Source organism: Vipera berus (genome assembly GCF_964194415.1).
Source record: "Vipera berus genome assembly, chromosome: 3".
NCBI classification, from domain to species: domain Eukaryota; kingdom Metazoa; phylum Chordata; class Lepidosauria; order Squamata; family Viperidae; genus Vipera; species Vipera berus.
In genome coordinates, this window is record NC_138204.1 from 185,194,599 (window position 1) to 185,214,654 (window position 20,056).

At 35.3% G+C, this 20,056-nt stretch overlaps 1 long non-coding RNA gene across 1 annotated transcript; it reads left to right on the top strand.

The window, feature by feature from the left end:
- The first annotated feature begins 1,559 nt into the window (after positions 1-1,559).
- Positions 1,560-16,645, top strand: LOC308664927. The gene is made up of 3 exons (XR_014025784.1): positions 1,560-1,633; positions 7,299-7,360; positions 16,555-16,645. It is a non-coding gene; the product is annotated as an uncharacterized lncRNA (long non-coding RNA).
- Positions 16,646-20,056: the final 3,411 nt, after the last annotated feature.

The window sequence follows — 20,056 nt, forward strand, 5'->3', positions numbered from 1 at the left end:
TAGTATGTCTCATAGTTCTATTGGTATTATATGGAAAAGAAGCATTTTGCAAATCAATAGTATTAATATTTGTGTTCAGAATAAAGATAGTATGTCTGATAAAACCTGTAGGAATGGTACTTGAAAAAAGATTGGTTTTATCATGTAATAACTTCTTGAATCCTGAATTTTTTATTTCATTGAACACATTAAGGTTAATAGACATATTTTATGTATTTCCTTTATTATTGTAATGATATGTGGAAATGAACTTGGGAGAGAAGAACTTTTAGACTTGCAAGATTCTGTTAATGTAACCTTACAATAAAATAGAATTACCTCAAAGTCATCATGTTTCCTGTATGGTCTACCTCATGAGGCTGACATTCTTGTAAGTTTGAAAGTATTTCTCTATTCTGTCTCCTTTTACAACCTAAAAAACTAGGAAGGGTCTCTTCTGACCTCTTCCCCCACCCACATTCCTGTTGTGGGCTAAACTGTCTTTTATCTCATGGTTCCCTTGACTGCATCTCATTGCCTTGTCTCCCAAGGTCATTCCCACATACCATTATAATTGTGGAAAATGAACAATATTTAAATACAAGTCTTTGTCTATTCTTTACATCCTTTTGCAATAATGTTCCACTATTGGGTAAAAGCCAAACATATCACCTCATTTACCAGGGATCACTTTATTATATAATATTTATACAAATTAAAAACTGTTAATAGCCAAACATTGTAATTGATTAACCTCTCTGTGTTTACAGCTCACTTTAATTGCGTAAAAATGCCATTTGTCAGTTTCATGTTCTATTGGCAATGTTATTGATTTATCTGATTTGGGCTTTGTCTTGTCTCTCGTACATAAAATTCACATATGCAGTTCAAATGGGAAATGACTCTATTGATTTCCTTAACTTGAGCCCAAATGCTAAAGATTTTTGGATAAGCTTTCTCATTACTTAAGCCAAAATCAATAAGAGAGAGCATCTTTTAATGAAAGAGCAGTTTGAGCAACGTACTTCAGAAATGGGGTCCTGTTCATTCTTTGCTTTACGAATCGATCGCCTCGGTTCCTTAAGTGAGGTCCAATTGGTTGACATTGTGGTTTGTCTTTGTGTGTAAACTTGCAGCTTCAGTAAAATGAAGACAAGCTGCAGAGATGGCAAGAAGGAAGTGTTTTTGCTGCAATAAAAAAATGATGAACTACTTGTCTAGGTATCACATTTTGAACTTCTGAGATTCAGCCATTTATAAAACTATTAAAGCCAACACTTATTTACTCTTTCTTTTTTTATCAACCAGCATTCAGGATATAATTCTTGAAAACTTTTAAACTCCCTAGCCTTGTTTCTCTGTTAGTCTTAGCCTTATAAGCAATGCAAAATGTCTTTGGTACTGCTAATTTATAGCTTTTGCTATAACAAGTTACTGTTTTATTTAGAGTTTTATGCCTTATAAGAATGTCATTATTGAAACTTGCTATTTTAATTAAGGCTCCCTTTTGCTGTTTACTTCAGGAATTTTGATTTATTTTCAGCATGAACAGATGGACAAGAAATATTGAAGAAGAAGAAGAGGAACTGAAGTCAGAGAGCAACAGAATAAATTTGGAATGCTGTACATGTTATATGGGCAGGCCAAACGTCAGGTACTGTACTAAGATGTCATTAACTGCTTTGGAGTACATAAATTAAGCTGATTATGCCTCCACTTAATTAACTGAGAATGACCTATTGATGTATAGGTAGAGTAAGATAGAGACTACATGCTGCTCTGTTTTAAATTTAGAAGTTTTCAATTAGTTCTACTATTGACAGACAGTAATGAAAGAAAAAGTTTTCTGTGTTCAGTATTCCTGCTTTTGAAGTTAGCAGGGCATTTCTAATGCCATATTCATTTTGATTTTTGCTTTTGCTTGTTTACTTCTTTTAAGTTTTAACCAATAACAAAGCTATAGTACATTCTGGATTATTTTAAAAATGCAAATTAATCTGTATTGATTGATTTAAGTGAAGACTTTTATTCACCATGTATTTACGCTCTTTCAGTCATATTGTCTTTGAGAATTTAAGTAGCCAGCTATATGCAGGATTGCAGACTGTGCATTTTCAGTTGACATATAATCTTGGTCTAATGGTAGTAACGGTTTCATTAATAGTCCTGATTCATCATGTGGTCAAAATAACACTGCAAATCAGAATGTATTTGTGAGCAAGAGATAGCATTAAAAGTAAAATGTGATTTTTTTCTTTAAAAAAGGGACTGATTGGCAATATTGCCTTGCTCACAAAACATACTGTTTCCATTTAATAAGACCTTTTTGAATTAGGAAAGAAAATATTTAGTCTTCTAAATACTAGATGAAAATCTGGCAGCTTGAAATGTGTTGAATTGTTTGATCCAAATGGATTCTAGATTTCTCTGTAATTTACACACCCTAACTGGTAAAGATGTCTGTCTTCTACCCTGGTATTGAACAAGATGTAAATACTGTGATCAGGATCTGAAAGTATTATTAAAATGTGGAGCAAATTTACTAATTTTTATTATTTAAATTTCTTCAATATGAGTAACTGTTAAAAAGTACTTGTATTAAAGTTAACAAGGAAATTACTTCTCATCTCAAAGTAGTCATATATTTTACCAATGATGGTATATGCCAAATATACTTCACTGGTGAATGTTACAATTCTAAGATAAGTACAAGTAGTCCTTGACTTACAACCATTTGTATTTACGATGGTTGCAGCATTCCGCAGTCCTGGGATTGTCATTCACAGCCTTCCTAAGCAAAGTCAATGGAGGAAGCCAGGTTCACTTAATGACTGCATGACTCATTTAACAACTATAGTGATTTGCTTAACAACCATTGCAAAATGGTCAAAAAATGAGGAATTAATCACTTAAAAACAGAAAATTTGGGCTCAGTTGTGGTCATAAATATAAGACTACCTTTATCTGCTTGAAGGTTTGGATTATGGGAACATGGGATGGTAAATAGTTCATAATTCAGAATGAATAAAATTTCATCAAAGAATGATAATATTTAAGCAATGGAAGTTTTCTTTCTTTCAAGTGTGATACCAAACTACACCTTCTTCAGTTGGCAAAAGTTTGCAAGATGTTGTAATTAAGAATATTTTTTCTCTCTGGAACACTTCAGCACTACAAGTTGTGATGCTAAAAAGAATACAACTTGCTTCCATTATGTAATTAAAAATCAAAATATTAAAAGCTTAAACTTGCAGCTTTATCATTCTGAAATTTGTCAAGAAAAGGGAGATAGCACAGCAATCCTGTTTGCCAGTGTGTTCCTGGGTAAAATTCAAGGTACCGGCTGTCACCTTTGAAGGCCTTCATGACTTGGGACCAAGATCCACGATGGACCATTTTCTTCCAGTTTTCAATTTGTCCAATCTAGTCTGGAAGGATAGGCATGCTCTGGATCATCAGCCAAGGAATGTTGGCTGGCAGACACCAGGTGATACATCTTCTTTTCCTCCAGAGATTAGGTTGGTCCCAAGCCTGCTGGTCTTTCAGAAAGACTTTAGGACCTGGATATATGTTGGGCTTAAGGTCCCAATTGGGTGAAAGACTCTTCATTTCCTGGTTATGCTAATACCATGGACTATAATGTACCTTGGCTACTATTTGTATTTAATTTCTTTTTTGTTTTAACTGTTTTTAATTATTGTTAGCCACCCAAAGTCACTGGTTTGAAATGGGCGGCGATAAACTGAATAAACAAACAAAATAGTTATCAAAATAGTATTTACCAATTTTTGAAGTGTCAAGGGGAAAGTGCTATGACACATTTGTGGGCAAAAAGATAACCCCTAGCAATTAGATCTTTATAACACAAACTAAGATTGGCTTATTGGCTTATCAAGAAAAGAAAGTAACATGAGTATAAAGTATAAAAGTCCCAGAGTGGACATTTTAATGTTGCAATTATAAACATTATTTTAGCACATTCCAAGGTAGATGTTTCTTTGTACCTTATCCAAATTCCAATTCTCCTAGACCTAGACTTACTGCAAGGATGTCCATTTCTGTTGATAAATGATGTAGTAAAATCTAAGATATTCCAAATTGGTGCACTACACAATTTTAGCTATAATACATTAAAGGCATATCACACTCTGTGGATTTGATTACAGTATTTCTTGTGGTCATCTTTATGAGCATTGTAAGAGAAGCTTGGGTATTCTGCAAAATTTTTCATAGACAAAATAACTTAATAACTTTTAAACTTTAGTGGTAGAAGTAGTCATATCTCTACATGTGTCTCTGCCCCACTCCCTCCTGCATCCCTTCTTTGCTCTTTGGTGGTTCTTGTTTTGTTGCTCTGTTCCATTAAAGTGTCATACCATTCCATAATTTGAGAAACATGATAATTAAAACCTAATATTTCTGTTCACCTGAGTATTGCCATCAATCTTACAACAATATCAGAGGAAGCTATCAGATGATAAATGACATTGTTCTCCAGCATAATACCCTCAGAATTGAATAACAGATCCCATTATCCCCAGCCAGTACACCTAAAATTGAAAACCAGTTCACTATAACTAGGTTACAATGTTTGTAAAGCCCATTAATAGTATCATATTACAATATTATTAGGAACCAAACCACAGTGTAAAGTCATTCACTTTAAGGACCACAAAGCAATTTTTCCCAGTAATAAAAGACTGGACTGATGTCTGCTTCTCTTGATATAGGAAGAGTTTTTAACAGAGCAAATAATAAAAATGTAACAATCATTTTTTCTTATTTATTAGCAATAATGTAAAACCCAACAATTCTGGAAGATAATTTATTATAGATTCTATCATACATTCATTCATACATACATACAGTACATATATATATATACATTCATACACACACACACACACACACGCACACACACACACACACACACAGAGTCATCCCTTAACTAAAGTAATATATAAAGGATGGCTAGAAGTTGGAAGAGACTAAGAATCAGATACCTAGTACAAAAATGAAAGCACTAAAAGCAAACAATAATAAATATAATATTCATTAATAAAATATCAATTGAGGAAAGTTATAAGGTGGTTCAGACTTCAGAAATTTCATTCTGCAATTGAGTTATGAGTTTCTTTCCCTTCCACATTTTAATGATTTATTAAATAATGTCATGCTGAATAGTTTGGCTTACTGTTAATAACTGACTCTGTGGCACGCTGTTGAGAACCCTATCCTAATCTTAATTTCAAAAGACATTCCAAGAAAACAGAACAAACCACTTGCTAAGAAAACTCCTTGGATTATATACGAAATCACTAGCACTTCAGTGTAACTCACATGCTTTACTTTACTTGATACTTGGATATAAAACTTCTAACAGTAATAGTAATAGACATCTTTTGGCACACAAGTGTTGTTCCTTGGAAAATTCCTTTCACTGTCTTCAATATCTTTCAAAGGGTAGAAAGGGACACAGAAAGTATTATCTTCTCTTGACTTGCTGCTGACCAACAAGGCAGGCTTAGTTAAGAGATTGGAACTAGCAGGAATAGTACTTTCAGAAATGCTAGACTTAAAAAAAAACAGATTTGCATGAATTCAAAGTAGGATTGCATGGCTAAAGAAGCTAATGGAAAAATAGCTCAAGATAAATAGGTATTCCTCAATAGATAGATACTAAAACATAATTGCAAATTATTCCACGGAGAAGAAATAGTGATGGTGAGGGACAGCAAAAGGGCTGCAGCAAAAGTAATAAATGTGGCTTCAAATTCAGATGTTATTGAAAACAAAGAGGACCCATATGAGAAAGAGGACAATGTCACATAAGAAGAATATAGACCGGTAGACTAGATATGTGGAACTGAAAGGGGGAATTCCGAATGAGCTAATGTTAGGAAAGTATGCTACAAATAATAGAAACAGCTTCTTTGGCTATGTTCAAAATGAAACAAGAAAGTGTAAAAGATGCTAAATAAAGAAGGGGAAATTTGAACGAGTAAAAAAAAAAGTCAATGCTACTCTGGCTCAGTGTGCTTCCACAAGTAGGGCAGGATGATAAAACAAGATTGAAGTTTGAGATTCATAGTAACATGGTCTTTACTATGAATGAGTTTAAATCTCCAGAACGAAGTTACTTTCATCCTAGAATACTAAACCAACTACCTGGTCTGCTCAAATTCTTCTGTATTATTTTTGAGAAATCCCCAATAATTAATGAAATGTAGCTGAATAGAGGAAAGCAAATGTTGTCTCTAACTTTATAAATGGCAGTGTGTGTGTGTGTGTGTGTGTGTGTGTTGATCTAACAAATACTTTGCAGAAAAATCACTTTGACACTGCAGAACAATCAGTCTGACACTGATACCAGGTAGGGTTTTAAAGATCTTATAGAGAACAATTTACAAGATCCAAACAGAAATGGAATAATTATAAGACGTCAGTATGGATTTGTGAAGAACAAACATTTGATTTATTTTATTTTTATCATGAAAATACTTAATATATTGTGGAAATGCTATAGATATACTGTAACTTTACAGAAGTGGTATAACAAATACTGACTTCTGTAAAGTATTTGATGAAGTACTCCATGATATATTATTAGCATAACAAATTTTTCCATTTTGAGCCTATTTTATATGAGGACTTCAAGCCTTGCATACATGTTTGAAAACACTGTTCTAAAGAAATATTCAAAAAACTAGTTTTCCAGACATTATATCACCTGCTGCTGGCGTCAACTTCCCTCCGCCCTGTGCGTTCCCACAGAGAGCGCCTCCTCAGGGTGCCACCGGTCAGAGAATGTCGGCTGGTGGCCCCCAGGGGGAGGGCCTTCTCTGTGGGCGCCCCGGCTTTATGGAATCAGCTGCCGGTTGAGCTCCGGATGGCACCTGACCTTCGCTCCTTCCGACGCGGTCTGAAGACCTATCTATTTGAACAAGCCGGCCTGGCCTGATGGGGGATGTGTTGGGGTTTTTATTGTGGATTTTTTATATTACTATCTATTGTTTTAGCTCAGGCTCCTATTTAATTCTTTTTTTAATTTTTGTACTCTGTATTTTTATATGTGCCCTGTTCACCGCCCTGAGTCCTTCGGGAGAAGGGCGGTATACAAATATAATAATTAAATTAAATTAAATTAAATTAAATTAAATTAAATTAAATCATGTCCCACCTGATAACCATAATAGGAAATATATTAGAGAATTGAAACTTTTAAAAAGTTTGGTTAAAGATAACAAAGAAGGTATGTTTTGCCCCAAATCTTAATTAGTAATCTCTCTCCATTTTTGGTTTTATTGTTTAATCCCTAGAACCATACAACTTAAATTCAGAAGCTTACATAAAAGAATGTTTCCTATGAAGTATCAACAAGGTATGAAAAAAATGGGTCATTTGAGCCACACCATGTATTGAACAGTCAAGTACTTCATTAGGGATAAAACATTGTTCAAAGGATCTCTCTTGGTAACATGCTGATAAAATAATTCCTATTTTAAAGAAAATAGTGATGGTTTGAAATATTTCAAATGAGGTCTATGCATTGGATTATGATATCATGTTAGGTAAGATCACAAGGAACAACAAGACCATTTCAGTTTCTTAAGCCAAATAGTTATGCTGAGAGTTTTAGCAAGCTAGAAAAACAAATGAGAAGTGAAGGAAAACTAACGTAATTGCCCAGACTAAAAAATGATGATAGGTTTTGCTAGTTGTAATGAGTGTGGACAATATTTGGAATAAAGGGTAAAAAAGACATTTCTTGACCAATAAATAGATCTATCTGTACATCTGTCTAATAGAAGAAATCAAATCAGGAGAACTATGCAGGCACCATTTTTTAATTTAATTATTGTATGGAGGTACACAGACAATAGTAATCAAGTATTTTTGTTTCTGGCAGTTCTTTTAGTTTCCTCCTAGCTAGATTACCTCTATCCAGAACAAAATGAAAAAATAAAGGACGTAATGAGCCAAATTCTGGATAATGTCAAGTATAATGCACATGTGTAAAGAGGCAGCACATATAATCTGTTTCCCCTATTTCTATTACAAAGAATAGGAATAAGTAGGAATTATGCTATTTTAAGTGTCTGTGTGTACATGTATACACACACACACACACACACACACACACACACACACACTTTGTCAAAGTACTTTCAAATATAACACCAGCACTATTTCAGCTCCCAATTTGAAATCAAGTTATGATTATCTCCCCTGCCACTTATCTCAAAACATTGAAAACTTCATTAGTCAAACAAATCTTCCTTCTGGCTGGTCTGCAGATGGGGTGCAAAGTATTCCATTAATGCCCCCTCTTTACTTTTTAATTCATAGGTAAAGGTAAAGGTTCCCCCGCACATGCGTGCTAGTCGTTTCCGACTCTAGGGGCTGGTTCTCATCACCATTTCAAAGCCGAAGAGCCAGCGCTTGTCCAAGGACGTCTCCCTGGTCATGTGGCCGGCATGACTAGACGCCAAAGGCACATGGAACGCTGTTACCTTCCCACCGTAGTGGTCCCTATTTTTCTACTTGCATTTTTATGTGTTTTTGAACTGCTAGGTTGGCAGAAGCTGGGACGAGTAACAGGTGCTCACTCTGTTACGCAGCACTCGGGATTCGACCTGCCAAACTGTCGACCTTCTGATTGACAAGCTCAGCGTCCTAACCCACTTAGCCACCGCAACCCTTACTTTAATTCATATTATGTGCATTTTAGAGATTTCCAAAGCAAAAGAATGCAGTTGCTAAGAGAGAGAGGTACAAATCTGTGAAAGTGTTATGTATATGATTTTATATTCTGTGCTAAAATTGTAGTATTTTGGCATTATACTAAGGCAGCTGAAGCTTTGGAGGGGGTTAGTTTAGGAACTATGAGTCAAGTAAAAAAATGTCCTGCATATAAACTTTGTGAGCCTCAGTATTGCACATGGAAAGATTGCCCTTTCAGCAATTGAAGACATACAACAGCTGAACAAGAAGTAAAGTGGATCAGCTACTGAACAATGGAATTAAATTCACACGGGTAAATCAATTTCTGGAGTACCAGAATACTCCATGAAGAAGTATTCACAGCTTTCACCTCTGCCAGTTGTCACCCTATAAAATTTCCCGTACCATTTAGGAACAGCTGGAATTGGGAGTAAAGATGTGAGATACAAGAAACAGCAGAACTTTAATAATCAAATTCAATCACATCACATGACATATCATGATGTATTGTGACTTTTTTTTGCCTTGGCAGAGCCAGGGTGGGCATGGCCTTTTCGTGATGCATTTGGCCCACAGGTCATCAGTTTGACACCCTTGATCTAGAACATATGCAGAAGTAAAATTTAAAAAGTTTATTTTAATATTATCCTTTTCTGGTTATCTTTAGCTCTTTCACCTTCACTAAATACCTGTTGATGAAATCAATTACTTAGTGGCTGAAGCTAGTAGCAAACTTTCTCAGCCAGATTGTGAATTCTTTGGTGAGTGGTAGTATCTTGTTACCTGGTTTAATTTCCTATTGGCCACTCTTTGATATAGGAGACTGGTTTTATACTGTTGGATTAGAAGATAGATGTAATAACTTTTGGATTACCTCTTGTGTGTTTTTATAAGTGTAAAATCCTGGTGGACAAGATAAAATCTCTTCCACAAGCTAATAGCTGTTTTGCCTCTGGAATAGAATCAAACTTTCTAAATGACTAAACAACTACAACACAATATCCCATTAGTTTTTAAGAGGTTAGCTCTAGAATGCAAGATTTCAGCATCTCCACTTTAAATTACATGTTAATATGTTACAGGGTTTGCTGTGGCAAACAACAATAAAGAAGGGATGCTGTAGGAAATTTTCATTTTGGTGATGTTTGCAGAACTATTCTGAGTTAGACACATTGGAGTTAATGCACGGTCTCCCCTTCTCCCTCTCCCCCCCTCTGAACATATACATTTAAATCAGTGAAAAGTCTATACAGCTTTGAATTTATTCAATTATTTTTCTGCAGCTATCCACCAACCAAAATGCTAAGGATGAAGACTGCTTCTCCAAGCTATCATTTTTGTAATTGGAATTAATTCTACTGACTATTTGGTTAGGCCATCATATACTCTAGCAACCTTGACCAGGTCTAGCAGTAGCATATAATACTTTATTTTGCTTCAAGTCAAATAACTTTATATATGTATGTGTACACACACACACAAACACAAACATAAAATTACTTGACTTGAAGCAAATAAAATATTATATGCTATTGCTAGACCTGGTCAAGGTTGTTAGAGTATATGATGGCCTAGCCAAATAGTCAGTAGAATTAATTCTAATTACAATCATGATAGCTTGGAGAAGCAGTCTTCATCCTTAGCATTTTGGTTGGTGGATAGTTGCACCAACACACACACACACACATACACACACATAGACACACACACACACACACACACCCTAATCAATTTGTTTAAAAACATACAAAGTTAAATGATAAATAAACAAACAAAAAAGATTGGAAAGAAGAAAAATCTCATTAAAAAAGTGAAAGGCAGAAAAGAACAGGAAAAGAAAAATAGAAAAAGAATTACTTTTCATTTTCTTTTGTACAAATACAAAAAAGTACAGCTGCAAATCAGGTATCTGTAGCCATTACACTGGCATGTGGCTAAGCAGAACAGAGATTATCAGATTTGTTTGGGCCTGCTGAGCTTGCTCTGCATTTAGTAATTGCCAGGCTTTCTTTTTGTTTTTAAAAAGTAGGTATATCAGGATCAAATTCTTTTAATGTATCTGTCATATTTTCTGGCGTCACATTTTCAATGTCATAGATTATTCATGTTTATAGTCTGACTAAAAACTCCACTCTTTCAGCATAAAACTCTTAAGAAGCTTATGTCACTCCAATACTTGTTTTTATTCTTATTAAATATTCAGGCAGACGAAGGTCTGTTTCATTGGCACAAAACCAAGCTTTGACCATAAAATATCACCTATAAAATGTTTATGTTCCACATTCCATTCTATGTTTTAAGGCCTTCAGTCACTACCAAGGTTAATTTAGGTACCATTCAATCCTTATTCTTCCTGCTGAAGCCAGATGTTTCCAGATGGGAGTCATCTGCCTCAGGAAATCAGATGTGGACCTTTGGATATGTGAAAGAAACGCTTTAACCAGCTGCAGCTTCTTCATTATACCAGTCAGAGAGGGAGGGACCTTTTCAAAGCAGGTTCTTTGAGGAATAATGGATTTATAGGCTGTTGGGACAGTGCCAAAGTGAGTAAAGCTAACATCTTCAAAATCACTTATTCCCAGGTTTTATACGGACACTGCTCTATCAGAGTGACTACATGTTTAAGCAATATTTGATTTTCTAAAGCACTAACTTTGAAGTTGGAGTAGATGGTCCAACTGACTTATTTTCTGATGTGTGCATGGAGGGGTATTGGCTATTGACTTTTTCTTCTTCTTATAGCCAAATCATGCTAAAGAGAGATGCTACACACACACACAAATACACACACACACACACACGCACACACACACAGACACACACACAGAGAGAGAGAGAGAGAGAGAGAGAGAGAGAGAGAGAGAGAGAGAGAGAGTTTTCTCACATTTAAATACAAATAAAAGCAAGAGCTTTTTTTCCAGATTGAAGAAAGAAGATTTAAACTAAAAGTACAGTATCATTTTTGAAATATCATGGATGTTGCTTTTGATTTTTCTATGCCACAGTCTTTTGTCACTTTCACTTTGTGACTGAGCTGCATTAAAGCTTCAGGGCACTTCTTTTCAGGTTCTATGAAATGAGATTTAAGAGTCACAAAGGCTCTGTGCCAGTGGGATTCTTCTGCAGTAGGCACTTTTTGATTGTCCACTGAAGACTGCCTAGCCTGCAGAACAATCAACAGAAGGTCTTCCAGCTGAGTATTTAAATCAACACTGAAGTCATACATGAGAAAAAAAAAAGAATGATCTAATACAGGAAAAAGACATTAACCTTTCAATCAGTCTGCAGAACTCATCACATTTTAGGATATATTGATGTCTATTGAACTACCAACAACCTACATAGAAAATACACCTTTATTCTAATTGGGCTTAGAATAATCTGCAATTAAAATAATCTTCCTTAATTAAAATAATCAGGCTGTGATAATTATTTGCATCCATTCTGGTATTTTCCACATTTATAGTTATGATTGGCAATCTTGCAGCTTTCTTAATCAAATAAAATCCCAATGGTTAAATAAGCTTATTCCCAGTTCTAAACTTTATATGCAGACCTCCCTGAAATTAAATGCTAGCTAAGAAGAAGACTTTATAGAATTGAATGTTAATAAGTAAATACCAATCAACCTATTTCAAGTTTAAGCACTCTATACATTAATCTGTGAACTTGCAATTCTTTATTTAAATCTTCGCCCCCCCAAAAGTCATTTCCTTATTTTAAAATGTTTTCAGAAAACACACTTTTCTAATGTACTTATTTATTTCCTTTCTGAAATATGAAGGGTAAATATATTCCAATCTCTGCATTACTTTGAGATGCAGATCAAGTGAGAAACACACACTTTGAATATCCCTGCTTATTATTTAATTAATTGTCTTAACTTTTAATTAAGAAATTAAATCATTAAAAAGTCTGTTAAAAACACATTCTAAAAAAAGAATTATTTCTTTCTAAGAAATGATAAGCAGAAGTACCAGACATAATCATACAGTATATTTATCCATGTAGATGATTGCACCTTATAATCGTTTTTTGTATATGTTTATATATTAAAAACAATTGCTTCATTTATTTCCCAGTATAAAACAGCTGAATTTGGAAATGAAATAACTAAATTTTATTCTTTTGTTCTAGTCTATATAGAAGCAATGATTGCCTACCCTACTTTGTTAATTCACTCAGCTTTGTTAATTTCCCACAAATTGAATGTAGAATTCAATTGCACTTTTTAATTTTACTGAATACTACCTGTTATGGGCATGTGCATTAAATGTACAGATAAGGGTACCATTTTAGCTTATTCAGACATAGTTGTCAGATAAAACTCTTCTGCAGATAAAACTTTTCTGCAGCTATCTACATCTGCCATAGACTTCTTCACTAATGCTATATTTGTATTAACAGCCATAGATGCAGATACTACATTACACCTTGCAAAATTCAGTCTTTTATGATGACACAGGATGTTTTTGATGAATTTATAAATTTATGCAAAATATATTTGATAAATCTTGTATGACTTTTTCATTGATTGTGCAGCTTTTAAACTATTTAACTGACTCACCCCTCAGGGGTCGGTCCTCTCTCCCTTCCTGTTCAACATCTATATGAAACCACTGGGCGAGCTCATTCGTAGTTTCGGGGTGGGGTATCATCAGTACGCTGATGATACCCAACTTTTTCTTTCCACCCCAAACCAACCCAGTGATGCATTCGACGTGATGTCCCGTTGCCTGGAGGCGGTCCGGGTTTGGATGGGGAGAAACAGGCTTCGTCTCAATCCTGCCAAGACTGAGTGGCTGTGCATACCGGCATCTCGGGTTAACCAGGTTGTTCCATCACTAATGATGGGGGGTGAGGTGTTACCCCTGTCGATAGGGCTCGCAACTTGGGCGTCCTCTTGGATTCAGGGCTCAATTTCGAAGACCATATAGGATCCGTGACCAGGGGGGCTTTTGCCCAGCTTCGTCTGGTGCGCCAGTTGCGGCCCTATCTGGACCGAGATGCCCTATGCACAGTCACCCATGCGCTCGTGACCTCCCGGCTAGACTACTGCAACGCTCTCTACATGGGGCTGCCCTTGAGGACCACACGGAGGCTTCAACTGGTGCAGAATGCAGCCGCGCGAGTTGTTATGGGAGTTTCCTGATACTCCCATGTAACACCTCTTCTCCGTGAGCTGCATTGGCTTCCGGTTGCCCTCCGGGTGAGATTCAAGGTGCTAGTAATGACCTATAAAGCTCTGAATGGCTTGGGTCCAGATTATCTAAGGGAACACCTGCTGCCGGCATCAACTTCCCATCGTCCTGTGCGCTCCCACAGGGAGGGCCTTCTCAGGGTGCCGACGGTTAAGGAGTGCAGGGGGAGGGCATTCTCTGTGGGCGCGCCTGCCCTTTGGAATGATTTACCGGTGGAACTTCGGACCGCCCCCGATCTGCGTACATTTCGCCGGGATCTGAAAACCTGGTTTTTTGATCTATCAGGCCTGGACTGAAGGGGTTTTAGCTTTTTATATTGTTTTAATTGTTGGGCTTATGTAATTTAATCTATTTTAATTTATACTTTTTTAATATTATATTTTATGCTGCCCTGTAAACTGCCCTGAGTCCTTCGGGAATAGGGCGGTATAAAAATTTAATTAAATAAATAAATAAATAAATTTTACTACCACTGGTTAAAAAAATAGAACTTGCATTTCTGCAATAATATTTTTTGCAAAATTATTATTTTTAATAATTTCATTATTAAATTATTTTGCTATTATTATGATGGAAAACAGCTATATAACTTCTGCACTATAATAAAATCCAAATATTTTTCTAACGAACAATATTTCCAAATACGCTTTGTTTAAATTTTAACATCCTGTTTCTTGATTGTTGAATATATTTGATATATTTTTTCAGACCCATTTCCATTTAGCAACAAAAGTCACTTTTCTCTGTCTGCAAAGGTCATTTACTATCAGGTTTATTGTATACGCCCAATTTCATACTGCATAATAAATCTTCAGCAGCCCTGATATGTGACAGTGTTGAAGGTTCAGTCAGAGGTTGACTGTATCAATGTTTAATGGATGTCTCACTATAAAAAATTAGCACATGTTTTCAGTGAAAATAAATGTTCTTTATGCAATCTATTTTATGAGACATTTTTTAATATTGTTGCTTCTCTATTTTGTAGAATTGTTTTCCTTGTGGACTAGAACATTTTCAGAACTGTTATACAGAATGTCATAATTTACTATATTAAAAAAATTAGGCTGGAATAATTTTATTCAAAACTACCTAGAACTAATCAGTTTCAGTTACTGATGGACTTAAAAATCAAATTCTGAGGAAGAATCATCATAGGTTTTCTTTTGCCTCATCTGTGCAGGAATCTAAGACTTCAGTGACAGTTTAGAAGCCATCTCAACCTTCCAGAAATATAGACTGCCAATTTTCTGGAGTCCTCATTTTCTTATTGCTATAATACATTCAAGATCGGTAATGTTCCTGAATTGTCAAGACCAAGGCATTGTTCCTTACATCTTGTCAGAATCTAAGTCAAAACAGAGAGGTCAATTGCTTTTGGTCTCAGAACTATTAGTATTAGTATTATATGGTTTGTAATAGTATGACCCATCTTCAGAGGCCCCTGTGAACAGCAAATGATGAGAGCAGTGTAGTGCTATGGGCCCATGCATCTTCCCATTTGTGTATGTGTTGTGAGGGCACAGTTTGCATCACAACACCAGTTTTTTTCATTTTGATGAAAACTTTCAATATACCTTTGCTTTAGTAAGCATGGAAAACATAAATGTATTATGAATTTTTGGCAATTTTTGTCGTACTTTATAGCCTACATGGGGCAAACGTAGCAAGTGCCATAGTCTTATTTATCAAAACAATAATACTGAATGTCTGAGTATATCTACTGGATGTCTAACATTTGTCCCAACAGGTTAGGATTCTAAGAATCTCTGCATGGGAAAATAAGCTACCTAGTAGATTGAGTGCTGCTGGATTAATTCTTGATTTATTGGTGGGATTCAAAAAATAAGATTGTTACTTAACTCTATTCAATGTTTTATCTTAATTTCCCAAATTCATTAATATGTGAATTAACACATGACATAAACATATGAAAGATAAAATGTAAGCAAGGTAGAAATTTTAATGTATTGTCTTTATAATCTTTGTAGTATAAATAACATATATATTTATAAAATTAATTACAGATTATACAACAGATGACAGGACCTATGGAAAATTAGGTTGATCTTAAATGGAAAACCATCAGGAAGTACCAGCTCCATAATTTTTTATCAGTAGACTGATCACTAGAAAAAAACAATAATAAATAGTGTCTTCCAAAGAATCTAAAAGTACTCTTGTAATTAGCAAGAATTTAACTCAGTTCAAGGGAAACTTTAGTTAGTAGATGATTAATCAATTGCAATTTAACATTCTTCTGGCAGAAAGATGACAGTAAATGGTCCATGTTCCATTAGTGCAGTCGTCCTTACACATTTTGATCTAAGCTCTGTCTTCAGACATGTGAATGATGTCAGGACACACATGGAGAAAGTGAACAGTAAATGTCTTTAGAATAAAAATTGGGGGAATTTGATTAGAATTAAATTTATAAACTGAAGGATAAAGGAAACTGCTTTTCCAGCTTGGCATTTGTTAATCTCTTATGATGGTTGGTACTTTACAATGACTAACTTTAATTTTTTAAAAAGTATACGAAAACCTCTATCAGTTTTAGAGCATATGCCCTCAGATTTGCTGATTTTTAGAACCTATTTACTTAGTAGAAGTGCATCAGCTCTAAAGCTTGTTATTCTTTCCAATCCAACAGAATATTGGAAATAAAATGGAACACTGTCCCTCTCTGTACAATCATTCTCTGAACAGAAAGGGACCAAATCTGGTGTGGAGGAAGAAGCTGCAAAAGGAATACTATGTTTTCTATGTTTTTTTTCCTATTTATTGTAGAGTAATAGTATGGTTTTACGTTCAATCATTTGATTCAATAATACATGTAATATTTTGTAAGAGATCTTAAAGAGGATATAATAGTATTAGAGGATATGATTTCATATTTACTCTGTACATAGAAGCTAATAGCATTTTGCTATTGCCTTGCAAATACCTCAGAAATACTTAATCAGTTAGCTCTTCATTATATATTATATATTTTTTATTTTGTCACTCATATTAAAGCTGTCATATTAAAGCTATTTGGTATACTTTGTTGGTATACTGCTCTAAATTACATTATACAAAGTGCAATCTGAAAATATTTTACTATATGTTCTAAAGTTATGGAATTCATTTAATTTTTAATATCAACAACAAATATTTATTTAGTTATAGTTTTTCCCAATTAAAGCAAATTCTTTCTAATTCTATAGTTTTAAGAAATATTTGATGTCACCCATATTATACAGATAAATCCCAAGTTGAATCTACCTATTTAATGTAAGAATGTCATAAACTGTGGTTTATCTTGCAAGGTCACCAGTCAGATTAAAACTGATGACGGAAAACACAACAAAATAAACATAGAACTTACACTAATAGGGTTGGAAGAGACCTAGGTGGTCTTCTAGTCCAACCCTTTGCTTGAGCAGGAGATCCTATACCATACCAGACAAATGCTTGTCTAGTCTCTCTTTGAAAGCCTACAGTGACAGAGCACCACAACTTCGGAAGGCAAGCTATTCCATTGGTTGATTGTTTCCTCTAAACAGAAGTATCTGCAACAAAGAAATTGTCCTCCTCTCTCTCCCTTTACCTTCATTGCTTTCCCTTCCTTCACCACTTGCTTTTCTTTGTCTTTGGGGCATGACCCCCTTAATTCTGGCTAAAGGCAACATACAGTAGTGACAACAGCTATTATTTTAGACAGCAGCAAGTAATGGAATACAGATACTCTGAAACTAAATGAAAACCTTGTGGGCAAACACTGGTAATCCTCGCATTCTGAATAAACTTTGCAAACTTACATTTCTGAATGTTTCTTCCAAATAAGTAATTTTCACAGTCCAGTTATCTATAGTGGCTAGTAGTGATTTGGTGTTGGACCAGAATCAGGATGTTCCAGGTCCTGGCTTCACTTCTCTATAAATTTAAACCAATATATTTTACTGAAATAAAATAAAGGCAAGTTTGAATCTTGTAGGAAAAGCAGAATATAAATTCAGTAAATACATCTATTCTGAAGAAAGGCCCATTGAGCTCCTTGGCATTTATTTTGGGGTAAGCATGGATAGCACTAAAGCCTTAAAGGTTTTGCTAATTTATTGTGACTGGTCCAGAGAAATGTCTATGCTGACAGCCAAGTGACATTTCCTAACATATCTGACAATGTCAGAGATTGTCTCCTCTACTGTTTTTCATGAAAGAGTAAGTGCCAAATTAGACATGTTAAATCTGGGTTGAGCACTCAGTGCCAGATTAAGCCTTAGGGAGCTGCCTCTGCCAACTCAAGCATACATTCACATACTCTCCACATACAGTATATTCTTATTTTCACCCTTCCACATTGGTACAGCAGTCTTTTTTTTGATAGACAACCAGTTTAGTTGCAACAGAATGTGATGAACCTATTTGTCCTTCATTTCAACAAAGTCTCCCATTTCATAAGGTGGCAAAATGAAGGGTGAACTAAGCCACTGGACTAAACATCTAATTCATGGCTATTATAGCATAGAACATGCTTTCAAGCTGCTAGGTGAGTAGAAGCTGAGGCAAGTGATGAGTTTTCACCCCGCCACACAGTGCTAGTTGAGCCTTGATACAGCTCTATGCCATTCCTTATGCTCTCTACATTATTGGAACTCTTTATTATTACAGTTACGATAACAGTATCTTCAATGCCTGATGGAATTTTTCTGCCTCTTCTCTTAAAATGAACAGAATCTCTTATAAACAAGAAAATTTTGGGTGGAACAGCCCTAACTTACTTTCTTACTCATTTCTCCCTTTCAGGGCTAAATTGGTATTTATATGACTTTTCTTACAGAAAACACTTGCATTCCTTTTTCAAGTTTCCTAAGCACTGATGTCACGCTTCCAGCCCCATCTGTTCATATTGGCATCATATGAGTGCATACTCATATGTAAGGGGTGGAAATTGTTTTATGGAGTTATGATGCTTCTTCACGTCCTCCCTCCTTTCCCTAATGCAGGATTGTTCAGAATTTTAGTGGGAAATATTAAAAGTGTAGCCTTATTTCATATGATTAAAACTCTGAATATAAACTAAGTTGTCTCCCTTGTAATTGGCAAGATACGTTATCTGCTACAAAATTGGCTATAATTTTGTTAGAGTTTGGTATGGAAAAGTTAACATCGTTGGTGAAGAAACATGCCTTTTAACTTTCAAGTCTCTGCTCCAAATATGGTGTGAAATATTTAGGAAAGTGATATTTCTCCTTTATTTTCATTTTGTTTGCATTAATGGAAATAGTACCTGTTGTATAAATTATCATTCTTCCCTTACATATTTGAAAGGATGTCATGGTTCTTACAGACAGAGACAAATAAAGCAGAACTCCAAGGCTTGCAAGTTCCTCAAAGAACATGTTTATTGATTCAAAGTATCGGCATGTCAAAAGTGAAATCAAGTCTGAATAGACATGTAACAATCCCCAAAACAAAGTTAAGAAATCCCACCCCTAACGCTATGCAAGCTACTACGTTCCCCAGTACATCTTCTTGGCGGGCTTTTCACGAAATGCCCAGCCTGCAATCCCAGGAGTAGCCAATGACCTTGGTTCCCATGGGAGAAAATCTGTTAGGCTAGCGAAGCACCTGGTAAACCCCCTTGCTCCATGCTATGTATCAACTGAAAATGAGTAGGGAAAATGGCTGCAGCCACGCTCATTTTCAAAGTTGACAGTTGCTTCCTCTTCAGAAAGAGTCTCCTGCAGGGGAAACAAAAATCAGGTTAGGTATCCCCTCGAGGCTTGTGAGGGTATTTATCATAAAACTTTTTTATCAATCTATCCACCTTCACATCTGTACATTTCACCCATGTAGCCTCTGAAAGGGGGTAACCTTTCCACTGGACAAGGTATTGTAACTTTCCCTTATACAGCCTAGAATTGAGAATATGTTTTATCTCATAATGCTTCTCTCCCTCTACCACCATTGGACCAGGCGGCTCTTTTGGAATAGATCTTAAAGTGGATTCTGACACTGGTTTCAAAAGACTGCAGTGAAACACCGGGTGAACTTTCTCCAACAATCATGGAAGTTTTAACTCCACTGTCACATGATTCTGATAATGGGGAAAGGACCAAGGAATTTAGGACCCATTTTTTGCTAGACAACTTTAACCATAGATATTTAGT